Source organism: Anomaloglossus baeobatrachus, unplaced genomic scaffold (assembly GCF_048569485.1).
Source record: "Anomaloglossus baeobatrachus isolate aAnoBae1 unplaced genomic scaffold, aAnoBae1.hap1 Scaffold_3214, whole genome shotgun sequence".
Classification (NCBI taxonomy): domain Eukaryota; kingdom Metazoa; phylum Chordata; class Amphibia; order Anura; family Aromobatidae; genus Anomaloglossus; species Anomaloglossus baeobatrachus.
This window is the reverse complement of record NW_027442609.1, coordinates 23,973-41,337: the sequence shown is the minus strand read 5'-3', so window position 1 is coordinate 41,337 and position 17,365 is coordinate 23,973. Positions and strand designations below refer to the sequence as shown.

At 46.6% G+C, this 17,365-nt stretch overlaps 10 non-coding genes across 10 annotated transcripts; all 10 read right to left on the bottom strand.

Annotated features, from left to right (window-relative positions):
* Positions 1 to 846: 846 nt before the first annotated feature.
* LOC142269550 (U2 spliceosomal RNA) lies at positions 847 to 1,037 on the bottom strand. Its single transcript, XR_012734992.1, has one exon. It is a non-coding gene; the product is annotated as a U2 spliceosomal RNA (small nuclear RNA).
* A 1,387-nt stretch (positions 1,038 to 2,424) lies between these two features.
* Positions 2,425 to 2,615, bottom strand: LOC142269549 (U2 spliceosomal RNA). Its single transcript, XR_012734991.1, has one exon. It is a non-coding gene; the product is annotated as a U2 spliceosomal RNA (small nuclear RNA).
* Positions 2,616 to 4,002: 1,387 nt separating this feature from the next.
* On the bottom strand, positions 4,003 to 4,193 carry LOC142269548 (U2 spliceosomal RNA). Its single transcript, XR_012734990.1, has one exon. It is a non-coding gene; the product is annotated as a U2 spliceosomal RNA (small nuclear RNA).
* A 1,387-nt stretch (positions 4,194 to 5,580) lies between these two features.
* On the bottom strand, positions 5,581 to 5,776 carry LOC142269528 (U2 spliceosomal RNA). Its single transcript, XR_012734972.1, has one exon. It is a non-coding gene; the product is annotated as a U2 spliceosomal RNA (small nuclear RNA).
* Positions 5,777 to 8,002: 2,226 nt separating this feature from the next.
* Positions 8,003 to 8,193, bottom strand: LOC142269547 (U2 spliceosomal RNA). The gene has a single exon (XR_012734989.1). It is a non-coding gene; the product is annotated as a U2 spliceosomal RNA (small nuclear RNA).
* Positions 8,194 to 9,580: 1,387 nt separating this feature from the next.
* LOC142269546 (U2 spliceosomal RNA) lies at positions 9,581 to 9,771 on the bottom strand. The gene has a single exon (XR_012734988.1). It is a non-coding gene; the product is annotated as a U2 spliceosomal RNA (small nuclear RNA).
* A 1,387-nt stretch (positions 9,772 to 11,158) lies between these two features.
* On the bottom strand, positions 11,159 to 11,349 carry LOC142269545 (U2 spliceosomal RNA). The gene has a single exon (XR_012734987.1). It is a non-coding gene; the product is annotated as a U2 spliceosomal RNA (small nuclear RNA).
* Positions 11,350 to 12,736: 1,387 nt separating this feature from the next.
* On the bottom strand, positions 12,737 to 12,927 carry LOC142269544 (U2 spliceosomal RNA). The gene has a single exon (XR_012734986.1). It is a non-coding gene; the product is annotated as a U2 spliceosomal RNA (small nuclear RNA).
* Positions 12,928 to 14,314: 1,387 nt separating this feature from the next.
* Positions 14,315 to 14,505, bottom strand: LOC142269543 (U2 spliceosomal RNA). Its single transcript, XR_012734985.1, has one exon. It is a non-coding gene; the product is annotated as a U2 spliceosomal RNA (small nuclear RNA).
* A 1,387-nt stretch (positions 14,506 to 15,892) lies between these two features.
* Positions 15,893 to 16,083, bottom strand: LOC142269542 (U2 spliceosomal RNA). The gene has a single exon (XR_012734984.1). It is a non-coding gene; the product is annotated as a U2 spliceosomal RNA (small nuclear RNA).
* Between the last annotated feature and the right edge of the window lie 1,282 nt (positions 16,084 to 17,365).

Here is a 17,365-nt window from a genome sequence, read left to right as displayed (position 1 = left end):
GCTATTGTGATGTCATCGGGGGGCATTGTGACAAGCCGCCAGTGTTCCGTCTCTTCATGTTGTGCACAGTTCAAACGGAAAATACATCAACAGGCAGACTACAGAAAAGCTTACTATCAAAGGTTAGAGGGGGGCTTTCTCAGAGGGCTTTTTACAGTTTTTCTATTCCCAATTAGCCGTTTAAGTGTACTTATTGAAAGTAGTAATTCTTTCATAGGCCGCCCTTTCTTAGTATTTGACGTTCCTTATATTGCGGTATGAGGCTTCGCAGTAGGTTGCAAACATTCATCACCCATGACTGTCCCCAATTGAGCTCAGAAGCTCAATGTCTATCATGACCTCTCTTTTAGAATGTCCAAGAGCAAGCAAACTATTCCTCCAGGAGAGGGCGCCAACAGACTACTAAAGAGATCATCATTACTCAAAGAAAACCCCAAAAACCAATGCATGATAGGAATAAACAGGTAACTTTCTTTGGAGTGGAAGCGGAGAGATCGCACCAGATGCCAATTCTAGATGTTATCACACCTGTGGTCACTGCAGCAGCAGGTGAATCCACTTTGTCCAAAAGGGATCTATTCCATTCAATTGCAAATGATCTAGATAAGACAGAGAACTGCAGCACGGGGACATAGCCGAGTTGGTCAGGTTGAGTGGTGATGAGTTTGCTATTTGGATGAATAAAGAAAGTCAAAAGTGTGAAAGATAAAAAACAAAAGGAGGAAGTGTGAAAAGTGAATGGGCCAAATTGAGGTGCATATGAAGACGTATGCTTTCTTCCAATTCATTAAATCGGGCTAATATGAATCAGGTGAATTGAGTTCTGCTTTTGGAAACTGGGTTAAGAAGGGGTGCACCGTTCCTGGAGGTACTGCAATACCAGGTCAATGCGTGGAGTGGACAGAGCAAGCTCTTTTTCCATCTCCCTGTTCTAAAAATCCATTTAATATATGGTCCCCAGATAGGGGACGTATCAGATATTAAACTGATAAGAACAGATACTACACTTGATCTTAGCCAAAAGGCCGAGAAGCGATAACCAGAATTGGTTTGGGCCTCGAGTGGCACCCTGGCCTATGCCGGACACATCTTAGGGAGAGAGAGCGAGAGGGAGACAAACCCACGCCTACACAAGACATTTTGTCACCCAAGCCAACCCTTGAAAAGGCTGCTTTGCAGAGCCAAAACAAGAAGAATGGTGCGTTTTGCAGCCGCCGCCCACTGCAATGAATCTGAATAACTCCTCCTTTAGGGCGCAAGCAACTCCCCTCCCCCTTGCAGTCTTTCCAATTCACGATACAAAAAGACGGACAGGACAGGTTGCCTGACTTTCCGTCACTGCCACCCTTTGCCATCCTTACCCGTAGAAAGCCCTTTCATCATCCCCAAACCCTAATCTTTTCCCTTTCCTTCCCAGCCCCCAAACCCTGCCCTCTGTACCTTTCTCACCACCCGCTTCCCTTCTCCTGTCATCCCCCTACCACCCGGGAAAAAAAGAGATTGCCCCCTCCTTCCACTAGCCCACCCTCCCACCCAAAGAACAACTTCTTCTGCGCAGCTTGTTTTCTAGGCAGCAGCGCTATTGTGATGTCATCGGGGGGCATTGTGACAAGCCGCCAGTGTTCCGTCTCTTCATGTTGTGCACAGTTCAAACGGAAAATACATCAACAGGCAGACTACAGAAAAGCTTACTATCAAAGGTTAGAGGGGGGCTTTCTCAGAGGGCTTTTTACAGTTTTTCTATTCCCAATTAGCCGTTTAAGTGTACTTATTGAAAGTAGTAATTCTTTCATAGGCCGCCCTTTCTTAGTATTTGACGTTCCTTATATTGCGGTATGAGGCTTCGCAGTAGGTTGCAAACATTCATCACCCATGACTGTCCCCAATTGAGCTCAGAAGCTCAATGTCTATCATGACCTCTCTTTTAGAATGTCCAAGAGCAAGCAAACTATTCCTCCAGGAGAGGGCGCCAACAGACTACTAAAGAGATCATCATTACTCAAAGAAAACCCCAAAAACCAATGCATGATAGGAATAAACAGGTAACTTTCTTTGGAGTGGAAGCGGAGAGATCGCACCAGATGCCAATTCTAGATGTTATCACACCTGTGGTCACTGCAGCAGCAGGTGAATCCACTTTGTCCAAAAGGGATCTATTCCATTCAATTGCAAATGATCTAGATAAGACAGAGAACTGCAGCACGGGGACATAGCCGAGTTGGTCAGGTTGAGTGGTGATGAGTTTGCTATTTGGATGAATAAAGAAAGTCAAAAGTGTGAAAGATAAAAAACAAAAGGAGGAAGTGTGAAAAGTGAATGGGCCAAATTGAGGTGCATATGAAGACGTATGCTTTCTTCCAATTCATTAAATCGGGCTAATATGAATCAGGTGAATTGAGTTCTGCTTTTGGAAACTGGGTTAAGAAGGGGTGCACCGTTCCTGGAGGTACTGCAATACCAGGTCAATGCGTGGAGTGGACAGAGCAAGCTCTTTTTCCATCTCCCTGTTCTAAAAATCCATTTAATATATGGTCCCCAGATAGGGGACGTATCAGATATTAAACTGATAAGAACAGATACTACACTTGATCTTAGCCAAAAGGCCGAGAAGCGATAACCAGAATTGGTTTGGGCCTCGAGTGGCACCCTGGCCTATGCCGGACACATCTTAGGGAGAGAGAGCGAGAGGGAGACAAACCCACGCCTACACAAGACATTTTGTCACCCAAGCCAACCCTTGAAAAGGCTGCTTTGCAGAGCCAAAACAAGAAGAATGGTGCGTTTTGCAGCCGCCGCCCACTGCAATGAATCTGAATAACTCCTCCTTTAGGGCGCAAGCAACTCCCCTCCCCCTTGCAGTCTTTCCAATTCACGATACAAAAAGACGGACAGGACAGGTTGCCTGACTTTCCGTCACTGCCACCCTTTGCCATCCTTACCCGTAGAAAGCCCTTTCATCATCCCCAAACCCTAATCTTTTCCCTTTCCTTCCCAGCCCCCAAACCCTGCCCTCTGTACCTTTCTCACCACCCGCTTCCCTTCTCCTGTCATCCCCCTACCACCCGGGAAAAAAAGAGATTGCCCCCTCCTTCCACTAGCCCACCCTCCCACCCAAAGAACAACTTCTTCTGCGCAGCTTGTTTTCTAGGCAGCAGCGCTATTGTGATGTCATCGGGGGGCATTGTGACAAGCCGCCAGTGTTCCGTCTCTTCATGTTGTGCACAGTTCAAACGGAAAATACATCAACAGGCAGACTACAGAAAAGCTTACTATCAAAGGTTAGAGGGGGGCTTTCTCAGAGGGCTTTTTACAGTTTTTCTATTCCCAATTAGCCGTTTAAGTGTACTTATTGAAAGTAGTAATTCTTTCATAGGCCGCCCTTTCTTAGTATTTGACGTTCCTTATATTGCGGTATGAGGCTTCGCAGTAGGTTGCAAACATTCATCACCCATGACTGTCCCCAATTGAGCTCAGAAGCTCAATGTCTATCATGACCTCTCTTTTAGAATGTCCAAGAGCAAGCAAACTATTCCTCCAGGAGAGGGCGCCAACAGACTACTAAAGAGATCATCATTACTCAAAGAAAACCCCAAAAACCAATGCATGATAGGAATAAACAGGTAACTTTCTTTGGAGTGGAAGCGGAGAGATCGCACCAGATGCCAATTCTAGATGTTATCACACCTGTGGTCACTGCAGCAGCAGGTGAATCCACTTTGTCCAAAAGGGATCTATTCCATTCAATTGCAAATGATCTAGATAAGACAGAGAACTGCAGCACGGGGACATAGCCGCGTTGGTCAGGTTGAGTGGTGATGAGTTTGCTATTTGGATGAATAAAGAAAGTCAAAAGTGTGAAAGATAAAAAACAAAAGGAGGAAGTGTGAAAAGTGAATGGGCCAAATTGAGGTGCATATGAAGACGTATGCTTTCTTCCAATTCATTAAATCGGGCTAATATGAATCAGGTGAATTGAGTTCTGCTTTTGGAAACTGGGTTAAGAAGGGGTGCACCGTTCCTGGAGGTACTGCAATACCAGGTCAATGCGTGGAGTGGACAGAGCAAGCTCTTTTTCCATCTCCCTGTTCTAAAAATCCATTTAATATATGGTCCCCAGATAGGGGACGTATCAGATATTAAACTGATAAGAACAGATACTACACTTGATCTTAGCCAAAAGGCCGAGAAGCGATAACCAGAATTGGTTTGGGCCTCGAGTGGCACCCTGGCCTATGCCGGACACATCTTAGGGAGAGAGAGCGAGAGGGAGACAAACCCACGCCTACACAAGACATTTTGTCACCCAAGCCAACCCTTGAAAAGGCTGCTTTGCAGAGCCAAAACAAGAAGAATGGTGCGTTTTGCAGCCGCCGCCCACTGCAATGAATCTGAATAACTCCTCCTTTAGGGCGCAAGCAACTCCCCTCCCCCTTGCAGTCTTTCCAATTCACGATACAAAAAGACGGACAGGACAGGTTGCCTGACTTTCCGTCACTGCCACCCTTTGCCATCCTTACCCGTAGAAAGCCCTTTCATCATCCCCAAACCCTAATCTTTTCCCTTTCCTTCCCAGCCCCCAAACCCTGCCCTCTGTACCTTTCTCACCACCCGCTTCCCTTCTCCTGTCATCCCCCTACCACCCGGGAAAAAAAGAGATTGCCCCCTCCTTCCACTAGCCCACCCTCCCACCCAAAGAACAACTTCTTCTGCGCAGCTTGTTTTCTAGGCAGCAGCGCTATTGTGATGTCATCGGGGGGCATTGTGACAAGCCGCCAGTGTTCCGTCTCTTCATGTTGTGCACAGTTCAAACGGAAAATACATCAACAGGCAGACTACAGAAAAGCTTACTATCAAAGGTTAGAGGGGGGCTTTCTCAGAGGGCTTTTTACAGTTTTTCTATTCCCAATTAGCCGTTTAAGTGTACTTATTGAAAGTAGTAATTCTTTCATAGGCCGCCCTTTCTTAGTATTTGACGTTCCTTATATTGCGGTATGAGGCTTCGCAGTAGGTTGCAAACATTCATCACCCATGACTGTCCCCAATTGAGCTCAGAAGCTCAATGTCTATCATGACCTCTCTTTTAGAATGTCCAAGAGCAAGCAAACTATTCCTCCAGGAGAGGGCGCCAACAGACTACTAAAGAGATCATCATTACTCAAAGAAAACCCCAAAAACCAATGCATGATAGGAATAAACAGGTAACTTTCTTTGGAGTGGAAGCGGAGAGATCGCACCAGATGCCAATTCTAGATGTTATCACACCTGTGGTCACTGCAGCAGCAGGTGAATCCACTTTGTCCAAAAGGGATCTATTCCATTCAATTGCAAATGATCTAGATAAGACAGAGAACTGCAGCACGGGGACATAGCCGAGTTGGTCAGGTTGAGTGGTGATGAGTTTGCTATTTGGATGAATAAAGAAAGTCAAAAGTGTGAAAGATAAAAAACAAAAGGAGGAAGTGTGAAAAGTGAATGGGCCAAATTGAGGTGCATATGAAGACGTATGCTTTCTTCCAATTCATTAAATCGGGCTAATATGAATCAGGTGAATTGAGTTCTGCTTTTGGAAACTGGGTTAAGAAGGGGTGCACCGTTCCTGGAGGTACTGCAATACCAGGTCAATGCGTGGAGTGGACAGAGCAAGCTCTTTTTCCATCTCCCTGTTCTAAAAATCCATTTAATATATGGTCCCCAGATAGGGGACGTATCAGATATTAAACTGATAAGAACAGATTTTGATTTAATGAAGCTTTCCAAAGCACCGCAAAAAATGCATGACCGAAGTCACACCAAAAACAGTGCAAAGGCTAGGATTCGTGTGGACCCCTCCGTGAGGAGAGGGTCCCCAAAAATCAACCCCGTCCCTCCGAGCCAGAAGGCCACAGCAAGGGTCAGGGATCTTCGGTGCTCCCCCAAGCCGAAGCCTGGTTGAGCCTTGTCGTTGCTCCCAGCGTCCACCCAGGCATCTTACCCAAGTGGAGTAGAGAGCTACTAGTTGTTGGTTTCGCAGCCGAAACTGCCCGGACCGTCAACCGGTGTTGGTTTCTCAGCCCAAGGCTAACCGGACCTCCAACCGGGTGTTGGTTTCTCAGCCGAAGCTGACCCGGACCTCCAACCGGGTGTTGGTTTCTCAGCCGAAGCTGACCCGGACCTCCAACCGGGTGTTGGTTTCTCAGCCGAAGCTGACCCGGACCTCCAACCGGGTGTTGGTTTCTCAGCCCAAAGCTGAACGGACCTCCGACCATGATTATAAAAATTTCCCTTCCTAGCCAGAAGGCCGGGATAGAGCAATATGCTCAGAAAGTATGAAAGGGCAAGGTACGGTGTGCTACAGAGCCCAAGGCTTGCCGGGGTCCAAAGCCAGCAAGCTCAGACTCACTCCAGGGTCGTCAATCCTGGGGCACATTGCACCATAGCCCCCACACTTACTCAGTCTAATAGCCTCGATCCTGGTAGGGCCATGGTTTCCTCTAGATGGACATACTATCCTCCCAAAGTACTAACAAGCGCAACCTTCCAGTGTGCATTGCATCATTGTACTAAGGTGGCCGGAGCCTTAAACCACCTTTTCGAACGATACTACACTTGATTTTAGCCAAAAGGCCGAGAAGCGATAACCAGAATTGGTTTGGGCCTCGAGTGGCACCCTGGCCTATGCCGGACACATCTTAGGGAGAGAGAGCGAGAGGGAGACAAACCCACGCCTACACAAGACATTTTGTCACCCAAGCCAACCCTTGAAAAGGCTGCTTTGCAGAGCCAAAACAAGAAGAATGGTGCGTTTTGCAGCCGCCGCCCACTGCAATGAATCTGAATAACTCCTCCTTTAGGGCGCAAGCAACTCCCCTCCCCCTTGCAGTCTTTCCAATTCACGATACAAAAAGACGGACAGGACAGGTTGCCTGACTTTCCGTCACTGCCACCCTTTGCCATCCTTACCCGTAGAAAGCCCTTTCATCATCCCCAAACCCTAATCTTTTCCCTTTCCTTCCCAGCCCCCAAACCCTGCCCTCTGTACCTTTCTCACCACCCGCTTCCCTTCTCCTGTCATCCCCCTACCACCCGGGAAAAAAAGAGATTGCCCCCTCCTTCCACTAGCCCACCCTCCCACCCAAAGAACAACTTCTTCTGCGCAGCTTGTTTTCTAGGCAGCAGCGCTATTGTGATGTCATCGGGGGGCATTGTGACAAGCCGCCAGTGTTCCGTCTCTTCATGTTGTGCACAGTTCAAACGGAAAATACATCAACAGGCAGACTACAGAAAAGCTTACTATCAAAGGTTAGAGGGGGGCTTTCTCAGAGGGCTTTTTACAGTTTTTCTATTCCCAATTAGCCGTTTAAGTGTACTTATTGAAAGTAGTAATTCTTTCATAGGCCGCCCTTTCTTAGTATTTGACGTTCCTTATATTGCGGTATGAGGCTTCGCAGTAGGTTGCAAACATTCATCACCCATGACTGTCCCCAATTGAGCTCAGAAGCTCAATGTCTATCATGACCTCTCTTTTAGAATGTCCAAGAGCAAGCAAACTATTCCTCCAGGAGAGGGCGCCAACAGACTACTAAAGAGATCATCATTACTCAAAGAAAACCCCAAAAACCAATGCATGATAGGAATAAACAGGTAACTTTCTTTGGAGTGGAAGCGGAGAGATCGCACCAGATGCCAATTCTAGATGTTATCACACCTGTGGTCACTGCAGCAGCAGGTGAATCCACTTTGTCCAAAAGGGATCTATTCCATTCAATTGCAAATGATCTAGATAAGACAGAGAACTGCAGCACGGGGACATAGCCGAGTTGGTCAGGTTGAGTGGTGATGAGTTTGCTATTTGGATGAATAAAGAAAGTCAAAAGTGTGAAAGATAAAAAACAAAAGGAGGAAGTGTGAAAAGTGAATGGGCCAAATTGAGGTGCATATGAAGACGTATGCTTTCTTCCAATTCATTAAATCGGGCTAATATGAATCAGGTGAATTGAGTTCTGCTTTTGGAAACTGGGTTAAGAAGGGGTGCACCGTTCCTGGAGGTACTGCAATACCAGGTCAATGCGTGGAGTGGACAGAGCAAGCTCTTTTTCCATCTCCCTGTTCTAAAAATCCATTTAATATATGGTCCCCAGATAGGGGACGTATCAGATATTAAACTGATAAGAACAGATACTACACTTGATCTTAGCCAAAAGGCCGAGAAGCGATAACCAGAATTGGTTTGGGCCTCGAGTGGCACCCTGGCCTATGCCGGACACATCTTAGGGAGAGAGAGCGAGAGGGAGACAAACCCACGCCTACACAAGACATTTTGTCACCCAAGCCAACCCTTGAAAAGGCTGCTTTGCAGAGCCAAAACAAGAAGAATGGTGCGTTTTGCAGCCGCCGCCCACTGCAATGAATCTGAATAACTCCTCCTTTAGGGCGCAAGCAACTCCCCTCCCCCTTGCAGTCTTTCCAATTCACGATACAAAAAGACGGACAGGACAGGTTGCCTGACTTTCCGTCACTGCCACCCTTTGCCATCCTTACCCGTAGAAAGCCCTTTCATCATCCCCAAACCCTAATCTTTTCCCTTTCCTTCCCAGCCCCCAAACCCTGCCCTCTGTACCTTTCTCACCACCCGCTTCCCTTCTCCTGTCATCCCCCTACCACCCGGGAAAAAAAGAGATTGCCCCCTCCTTCCACTAGCCCACCCTCCCACCCAAAGAACAACTTCTTCTGCGCAGCTTGTTTTCTAGGCAGCAGCGCTATTGTGATGTCATCGGGGGGCATTGTGACAAGCCGCCAGTGTTCCGTCTCTTCATGTTGTGCACAGTTCAAACGGAAAATACATCAACAGGCAGACTACAGAAAAGCTTACTATCAAAGGTTAGAGGGGGGCTTTCTCAGAGGGCTTTTTACAGTTTTTCTATTCCCAATTAGCCGTTTAAGTGTACTTATTGAAAGTAGTAATTCTTTCATAGGCCGCCCTTTCTTAGTATTTGACGTTCCTTATATTGCGGTATGAGGCTTCGCAGTAGGTTGCAAACATTCATCACCCATGACTGTCCCCAATTGAGCTCAGAAGCTCAATGTCTATCATGACCTCTCTTTTAGAATGTCCAAGAGCAAGCAAACTATTCCTCCAGGAGAGGGCGCCAACAGACTACTAAAGAGATCATCATTACTCAAAGAAAACCCCAAAAACCAATGCATGATAGGAATAAACAGGTAACTTTCTTTGGAGTGGAAGCGGAGAGATCGCACCAGATGCCAATTCTAGATGTTATCACACCTGTGGTCACTGCAGCAGCAGGTGAATCCACTTTGTCCAAAAGGGATCTATTCCATTCAATTGCAAATGATCTAGATAAGACAGAGAACTGCAGCACGGGGACATAGCCGAGTTGGTCAGGTTGAGTGGTGATGAGTTTGCTATTTGGATGAATAAAGAAAGTCAAAAGTGTGAAAGATAAAAAACAAAAGGAGGAAGTGTGAAAAGTGAATGGGCCAAATTGAGGTGCATATGAAGACGTATGCTTTCTTCCAATTCATTAAATCGGGCTAATATGAATCAGGTGAATTGAGTTCTGCTTTTGGAAACTGGGTTAAGAAGGGGTGCACCGTTCCTGGAGGTACTGCAATACCAGGTCAATGCGTGGAGTGGACAGAGCAAGCTCTTTTTCCATCTCCCTGTTCTAAAAATCCATTTAATATATGGTCCCCAGATAGGGGACGTATCAGATATTAAACTGATAAGAACAGATACTACACTTGATCTTAGCCAAAAGGCCGAGAAGCGATAACCAGAATTGGTTTGGGCCTCGAGTGGCACCCTGGCCTATGCCGGACACATCTTAGGGAGAGAGAGCGAGAGGGAGACAAACCCACGCCTACACAAGACATTTTGTCACCCAAGCCAACCCTTGAAAAGGCTGCTTTGCAGAGCCAAAACAAGAAGAATGGTGCGTTTTGCAGCCGCCGCCCACTGCAATGAATCTGAATAACTCCTCCTTTAGGGCGCAAGCAACTCCCCTCCCCCTTGCAGTCTTTCCAATTCACGATACAAAAAGACGGACAGGACAGGTTGCCTGACTTTCCGTCACTGCCACCCTTTGCCATCCTTACCCGTAGAAAGCCCTTTCATCATCCCCAAACCCTAATCTTTTCCCTTTCCTTCCCAGCCCCCAAACCCTGCCCTCTGTACCTTTCTCACCACCCGCTTCCCTTCTCCTGTCATCCCCCTACCACCCGGGAAAAAAAGAGATTGCCCCCTCCTTCCACTAGCCCACCCTCCCACCCAAAGAACAACTTCTTCTGCGCAGCTTGTTTTCTAGGCAGCAGCGCTATTGTGATGTCATCGGGGGGCATTGTGACAAGCCGCCAGTGTTCCGTCTCTTCATGTTGTGCACAGTTCAAACGGAAAATACATCAACAGGCAGACTACAGAAAAGCTTACTATCAAAGGTTAGAGGGGGGCTTTCTCAGAGGGCTTTTTACAGTTTTTCTATTCCCAATTAGCCGTTTAAGTGTACTTATTGAAAGTAGTAATTCTTTCATAGGCCGCCCTTTCTTAGTATTTGACGTTCCTTATATTGCGGTATGAGGCTTCGCAGTAGGTTGCAAACATTCATCACCCATGACTGTCCCCAATTGAGCTCAGAAGCTCAATGTCTATCATGACCTCTCTTTTAGAATGTCCAAGAGCAAGCAAACTATTCCTCCAGGAGAGGGCGCCAACAGACTACTAAAGAGATCATCATTACTCAAAGAAAACCCCAAAAACCAATGCATGATAGGAATAAACAGGTAACTTTCTTTGGAGTGGAAGCGGAGAGATCGCACCAGATGCCAATTCTAGATGTTATCACACCTGTGGTCACTGCAGCAGCAGGTGAATCCACTTTGTCCAAAAGGGATCTATTCCATTCAATTGCAAATGATCTAGATAAGACAGAGAACTGCAGCACGGGGACATAGCCGAGTTGGTCAGGTTGAGTGGTGATGAGTTTGCTATTTGGATGAATAAAGAAAGTCAAAAGTGTGAAAGATAAAAAACAAAAGGAGGAAGTGTGAAAAGTGAATGGGCCAAATTGAGGTGCATATGAAGACGTATGCTTTCTTCCAATTCATTAAATCGGGCTAATATGAATCAGGTGAATTGAGTTCTGCTTTTGGAAACTGGGTTAAGAAGGGGTGCACCGTTCCTGGAGGTACTGCAATACCAGGTCAATGCGTGGAGTGGACAGAGCAAGCTCTTTTTCCATCTCCCTGTTCTAAAAATCCATTTAATATATGGTCCCCAGATAGGGGACGTATCAGATATTAAACTGATAAGAACAGATACTACACTTGATCTTAGCCAAAAGGCCGAGAAGCGATAACCAGAATTGGTTTGGGCCTCGAGTGGCACCCTGGCCTATGCCGGACACATCTTAGGGAGAGAGAGCGAGAGGGAGACAAACCCACGCCTACACAAGACATTTTGTCACCCAAGCCAACCCTTGAAAAGGCTGCTTTGCAGAGCCAAAACAAGAAGAATGGTGCGTTTTGCAGCCGCCGCCCACTGCAATGAATCTGAATAACTCCTCCTTTAGGGCGCAAGCAACTCCCCTCCCCCTTGCAGTCTTTCCAATTCACGATACAAAAAGACGGACAGGACAGGTTGCCTGACTTTCCGTCACTGCCACCCTTTGCCATCCTTACCCGTAGAAAGCCCTTTCATCATCCCCAAACCCTAATCTTTTCCCTTTCCTTCCCAGCCCCCAAACCCTGCCCTCTGTACCTTTCTCACCACCCGCTTCCCTTCTCCTGTCATCCCCCTACCACCCGGGAAAAAAAGAGATTGCCCCCTCCTTCCACTAGCCCACCCTCCCACCCAAAGAACAACTTCTTCTGCGCAGCTTGTTTTCTAGGCAGCAGCGCTATTGTGATGTCATCGGGGGGCATTGTGACAAGCCGCCAGTGTTCCGTCTCTTCATGTTGTGCACAGTTCAAACGGAAAATACATCAACAGGCAGACTACAGAAAAGCTTACTATCAAAGGTTAGAGGGGGGCTTTCTCAGAGGGCTTTTTACAGTTTTTCTATTCCCAATTAGCCGTTTAAGTGTACTTATTGAAAGTAGTAATTCTTTCATAGGCCGCCCTTTCTTAGTATTTGACGTTCCTTATATTGCGGTATGAGGCTTCGCAGTAGGTTGCAAACATTCATCACCCATGACTGTCCCCAATTGAGCTCAGAAGCTCAATGTCTATCATGACCTCTCTTTTAGAATGTCCAAGAGCAAGCAAACTATTCCTCCAGGAGAGGGCGCCAACAGACTACTAAAGAGATCATCATTACTCAAAGAAAACCCCAAAAACCAATGCATGATAGGAATAAACAGGTAACTTTCTTTGGAGTGGAAGCGGAGAGATCGCACCAGATGCCAATTCTAGATGTTATCACACCTGTGGTCACTGCAGCAGCAGGTGAATCCACTTTGTCCAAAAGGGATCTATTCCATTCAATTGCAAATGATCTAGATAAGACAGAGAACTGCAGCACGGGGACATAGCCGAGTTGGTCAGGTTGAGTGGTGATGAGTTTGCTATTTGGATGAATAAAGAAAGTCAAAAGTGTGAAAGATAAAAAACAAAAGGAGGAAGTGTGAAAAGTGAATGGGCCAAATTGAGGTGCATATGAAGACGTATGCTTTCTTCCAATTCATTAAATCGGGCTAATATGAATCAGGTGAATTGAGTTCTGCTTTTGGAAACTGGGTTAAGAAGGGGTGCACCGTTCCTGGAGGTACTGCAATACCAGGTCAATGCGTGGAGTGGACAGAGCAAGCTCTTTTTCCATCTCCCTGTTCTAAAAATCCATTTAATATATGGTCCCCAGATAGGGGACGTATCAGATATTAAACTGATAAGAACAGATACTACACTTGATCTTAGCCAAAAGGCCGAGAAGCGATAACCAGAATTGGTTTGGGCCTCGAGTGGCACCCTGGCCTATGCCGGACACATCTTAGGGAGAGAGAGCGAGAGGGAGACAAACCCACGCCTACACAAGACATTTTGTCACCCAAGCCAACCCTTGAAAAGGCTGCTTTGCAGAGCCAAAACAAGAAGAATGGTGCGTTTTGCAGCCGCCGCCCACTGCAATGAATCTGAATAACTCCTCCTTTAGGGCGCAAGCAACTCCCCTCCCCCTTGCAGTCTTTCCAATTCACGATACAAAAAGACGGACAGGACAGGTTGCCTGACTTTCCGTCACTGCCACCCTTTGCCATCCTTACCCGTAGAAAGCCCTTTCATCATCCCCAAACCCTAATCTTTTCCCTTTCCTTCCCAGCCCCCAAACCCTGCCCTCTGTACCTTTCTCACCACCCGCTTCCCTTCTCCTGTCATCCCCCTACCACCCGGGAAAAAAAGAGATTGCCCCCTCCTTCCACTAGCCCACCCTCCCACCCAAAGAACAACTTCTTCTGCGCAGCTTGTTTTCTAGGCAGCAGCGCTATTGTGATGTCATCGGGGGGCATTGTGACAAGCCGCCAGTGTTCCGTCTCTTCATGTTGTGCACAGTTCAAACGGAAAATACATCAACAGGCAGACTACAGAAAAGCTTACTATCAAAGGTTAGAGGGGGGCTTTCTCAGAGGGCTTTTTACAGTTTTTCTATTCCCAATTAGCCGTTTAAGTGTACTTATTGAAAGTAGTAATTCTTTCATAGGCCGCCCTTTCTTAGTATTTGACGTTCCTTATATTGCGGTATGAGGCTTCGCAGTAGGTTGCAAACATTCATCACCCATGACTGTCCCCAATTGAGCTCAGAAGCTCAATGTCTATCATGACCTCTCTTTTAGAATGTCCAAGAGCAAGCAAACTATTCCTCCAGGAGAGGGCGCCAACAGACTACTAAAGAGATCATCATTACTCAAAGAAAACCCCAAAAACCAATGCATGATAGGAATAAACAGGTAACTTTCTTTGGAGTGGAAGCGGAGAGATCGCACCAGATGCCAATTCTAGATGTTATCACACCTGTGGTCACTGCAGCAGCAGGTGAATCCACTTTGTCCAAAAGGGATCTATTCCATTCAATTGCAAATGATCTAGATAAGACAGAGAACTGCAGCACGGGGACATAGCCGAGTTGGTCAGGTTGAGTGGTGATGAGTTTGCTATTTGGATGAATAAAGAAAGTCAAAAGTGTGAAAGATAAAAAACAAAAGGAGGAAGTGTGAAAAGTGAATGGGCCAAATTGAGGTGCATATGAAGACGTATGCTTTCTTCCAATTCATTAAATCGGGCTAATATGAATCAGGTGAATTGAGTTCTGCTTTTGGAAACTGGGTTAAGAAGGGGTGCACCGTTCCTGGAGGTACTGCAATACCAGGTCAATGCGTGGAGTGGACAGAGCAAGCTCTTTTTCCATCTCCCTGTTCTAAAAATCCATTTAATATATGGTCCCCAGATAGGGGACGTATCAGATATTAAACTGATAAGAACAGATACTACACTTGATCTTAGCCAAAAGGCCGAGAAGCGATAACCAGAATTGGTTTGGGCCTCGAGTGGCACCCTGGCCTATGCCGGACACATCTTAGGGAGAGAGAGCGAGAGGGAGACAAACCCACGCCTACACAAGACATTTTGTCACCCAAGCCAACCCTTGAAAAGGCTGCTTTGCAGAGCCAAAACAAGAAGAATGGTGCGTTTTGCAGCCGCCGCCCACTGCAATGAATCTGAATAACTCCTCCTTTAGGGCGCAAGCAACTCCCCTCCCCCTTGCAGTCTTTCCAATTCACGATACAAAAAGACGGACAGGACAGGTTGCCTGACTTTCCGTCACTGCCACCCTTTGCCATCCTTACCCGTAGAAAGCCCTTTCATCATCCCCAAACCCTAATCTTTTCCCTTTCCTTCCCAGCCCCCAAACCCTGCCCTCTGTACCTTTCTCACCACCCGCTTCCCTTCTCCTGTCATCCCCCTACCACCCGGGAAAAAAAGAGATTGCCCCCTCCTTCCACTAGCCCACCCTCCCACCCAAAGAACAACTTCTTCTGCGCAGCTTGTTTTCTAGGCAGCAGCGCTATTGTGATGTCATCGGGGGGCATTGTGACAAGCCGCCAGTGTTCCGTCTCTTCATGTTGTGCACAGTTCAAACGGAAAATACATCAACAGGCAGACTACAGAAAAGCTTACTATCAAAGGTTAGAGGGGGGCTTTCTCAGAGGGCTTTTTACAGTTTTTCTATTCCCAATTAGCCGTTTAAGTGTACTTATTGAAAGTAGTAATTCTTTCATAGGCCGCCCTTTCTTAGTATTTGACGTTCCTTATATTGCGGTATGAGGCTTCGCAGTAGGTTGCAAACATTCATCACCCATGACTGTCCCCAATTGAGCTCAGAAGCTCAATGTCTATCATGACCTCTCTTTTAGAATGTCCAAGAGCAAGCAAACTACTCCTCCAGGAGAGGGCGCCAACAGACTACTAAAGAGATCATCATTACTCAAAGAAAACCCCAAAAACCAATGCATGATAGGAATAAACAGGTAACTTTCTTTGGAGTGGAAGCGGAGAGATCGCACCAGATGCCAATTCTAGATGTTATCACACCTGTGGTCACTGCAGCAGCAGGTGAATCCACTTTGTCCAAAAGGGATCTATTCCATTCAATTGCAAATGATCTAGATAAGACAGAGAACTGCAGCACGGGGACATAGCCGAGTTGGTCAGGTTGAGTGGTGATGAGTTTGCTATTTGGATGAATAAAGAAAGTCAAAAGTGTGAAAGATAAAAAACAAAAGGAGGAAGTGTGAAAAGTGAATGGGCCAAATTGAGGTGCATATGAAGACGTATGCTTTCTTCCAATTCATTAAATCGGGCTAATATGAATCAGGTGAATTGAGTTCTGCTTTTGGAAACTGGGTTAAGAAGGGGTGCACCGTTCCTGGAGGTACTGCAATACCAGGTCAATGCGTGGAGTGGACAGAGCAAGCTCTTTTTCCATCTCCCTGTTCTAAAAATCCATTTAATATATGGTCCCCAGATAGGGGACGTATCAGATATTAAACTGATAAGAACAGATACTACACTTGATCTTAGCCAAAAGGCCGAGAAGCGATAACCAGAATTGGTTTGGGCCTCGAGTGGCACCCTGGCCTATGCCGGACACATCTTAGGGAGAGAGAGCGAGAGGGAGACAAACCCACGCCTACACAAGACATTTTGTCACCCAAGCCAACCCTTGAAAAGGCTGCTTTGCAGAGCCAAAACAAGAAGAATGGTGCGTTTTGCAGCCGCCGCCCACTGCAATGAATCTGAATAACTCCTCCTTTAGGGCGCAAGCAACTCCCCTCCCCCTTGCAGTCTTTCCAATTCACGATACAAAAAGACGGACAGGACAGGTTGCCTGACTTTCCGTCACTGCCACCCTTTGCCATCCTTACCCGTAGAAAGCCCTTTCATCATCCCCAAACCCTAATCTTTTCCCTTTCCTTCCCAGCCCCCAAACCCTGCCCTCTGTACCTTTCTCACCACCCGCTTCCCTTCTCCTGTCATCCCCCTACCACCCGGGAAAAAAAGAGATTGCCCCCTCCTTCCACTAGCCCACCCTCCCACCCAAAGAACAACTTCTTCTGCGCAGCTTGTTTTCTAGGCAGCAGCGCTATTGTGATGTCATCGGGGGGCATTGTGACAAGCCGCCAGTGTTCCGTCTCTTCATGTTGTGCACAGTTCAAACGGAAAATACATCAACAGGCAGACTACAGAAAAGCTTACTATCAAAGGTTAGAGGGGGGCTTTCTCAGAGGGCTTTTTACAGTTTTTCTATTCCCAATTAGCCGTTTAAGTGTACTTATTGAAAGTAGTAATTCTTTCATAGGCCGCCCTTTCTTAGTATTTGACGTTCCTTATATTGCGGTATGAGGCTTCGCAGTAGGTTGCAAACATTCATCACCCATGACTGTCCCCAATTGAGCTCAGAAGCTCAATGTCTATCATGACCTCTCTTTTAGAATGTCCAAGAGCAAGCAAACTATTCCTCCAGGAGAGGGCGCCAACAGACTACTAAAGAGATCATCATTACTCAAAGAAAACCCCAAAAACCAATGCATGATAGGAATAAACAGGTAACTTTCTTTGGAGTGGAAGCGGAGAGATCGCACCAGATGCCAATTCTAGATGTTATCACACCTGTGGTCACTGCAGCAGCAGGTGAATCCACTTTGTCCAAAAGGGATCTATTCCATTCAATTGCAAATGATCTAGATAAGACAGAGAACTGCAGCACGGGGACATAGCCGAGTTGGTCAGGTTGAGTGGTGATGAGTTTGCTATTTGGATGAATAAAGAAAGTCAAAAGTGTGAAAGATAAAAAACAAAAGGAGGAAGTGTGAAAAGTGAATG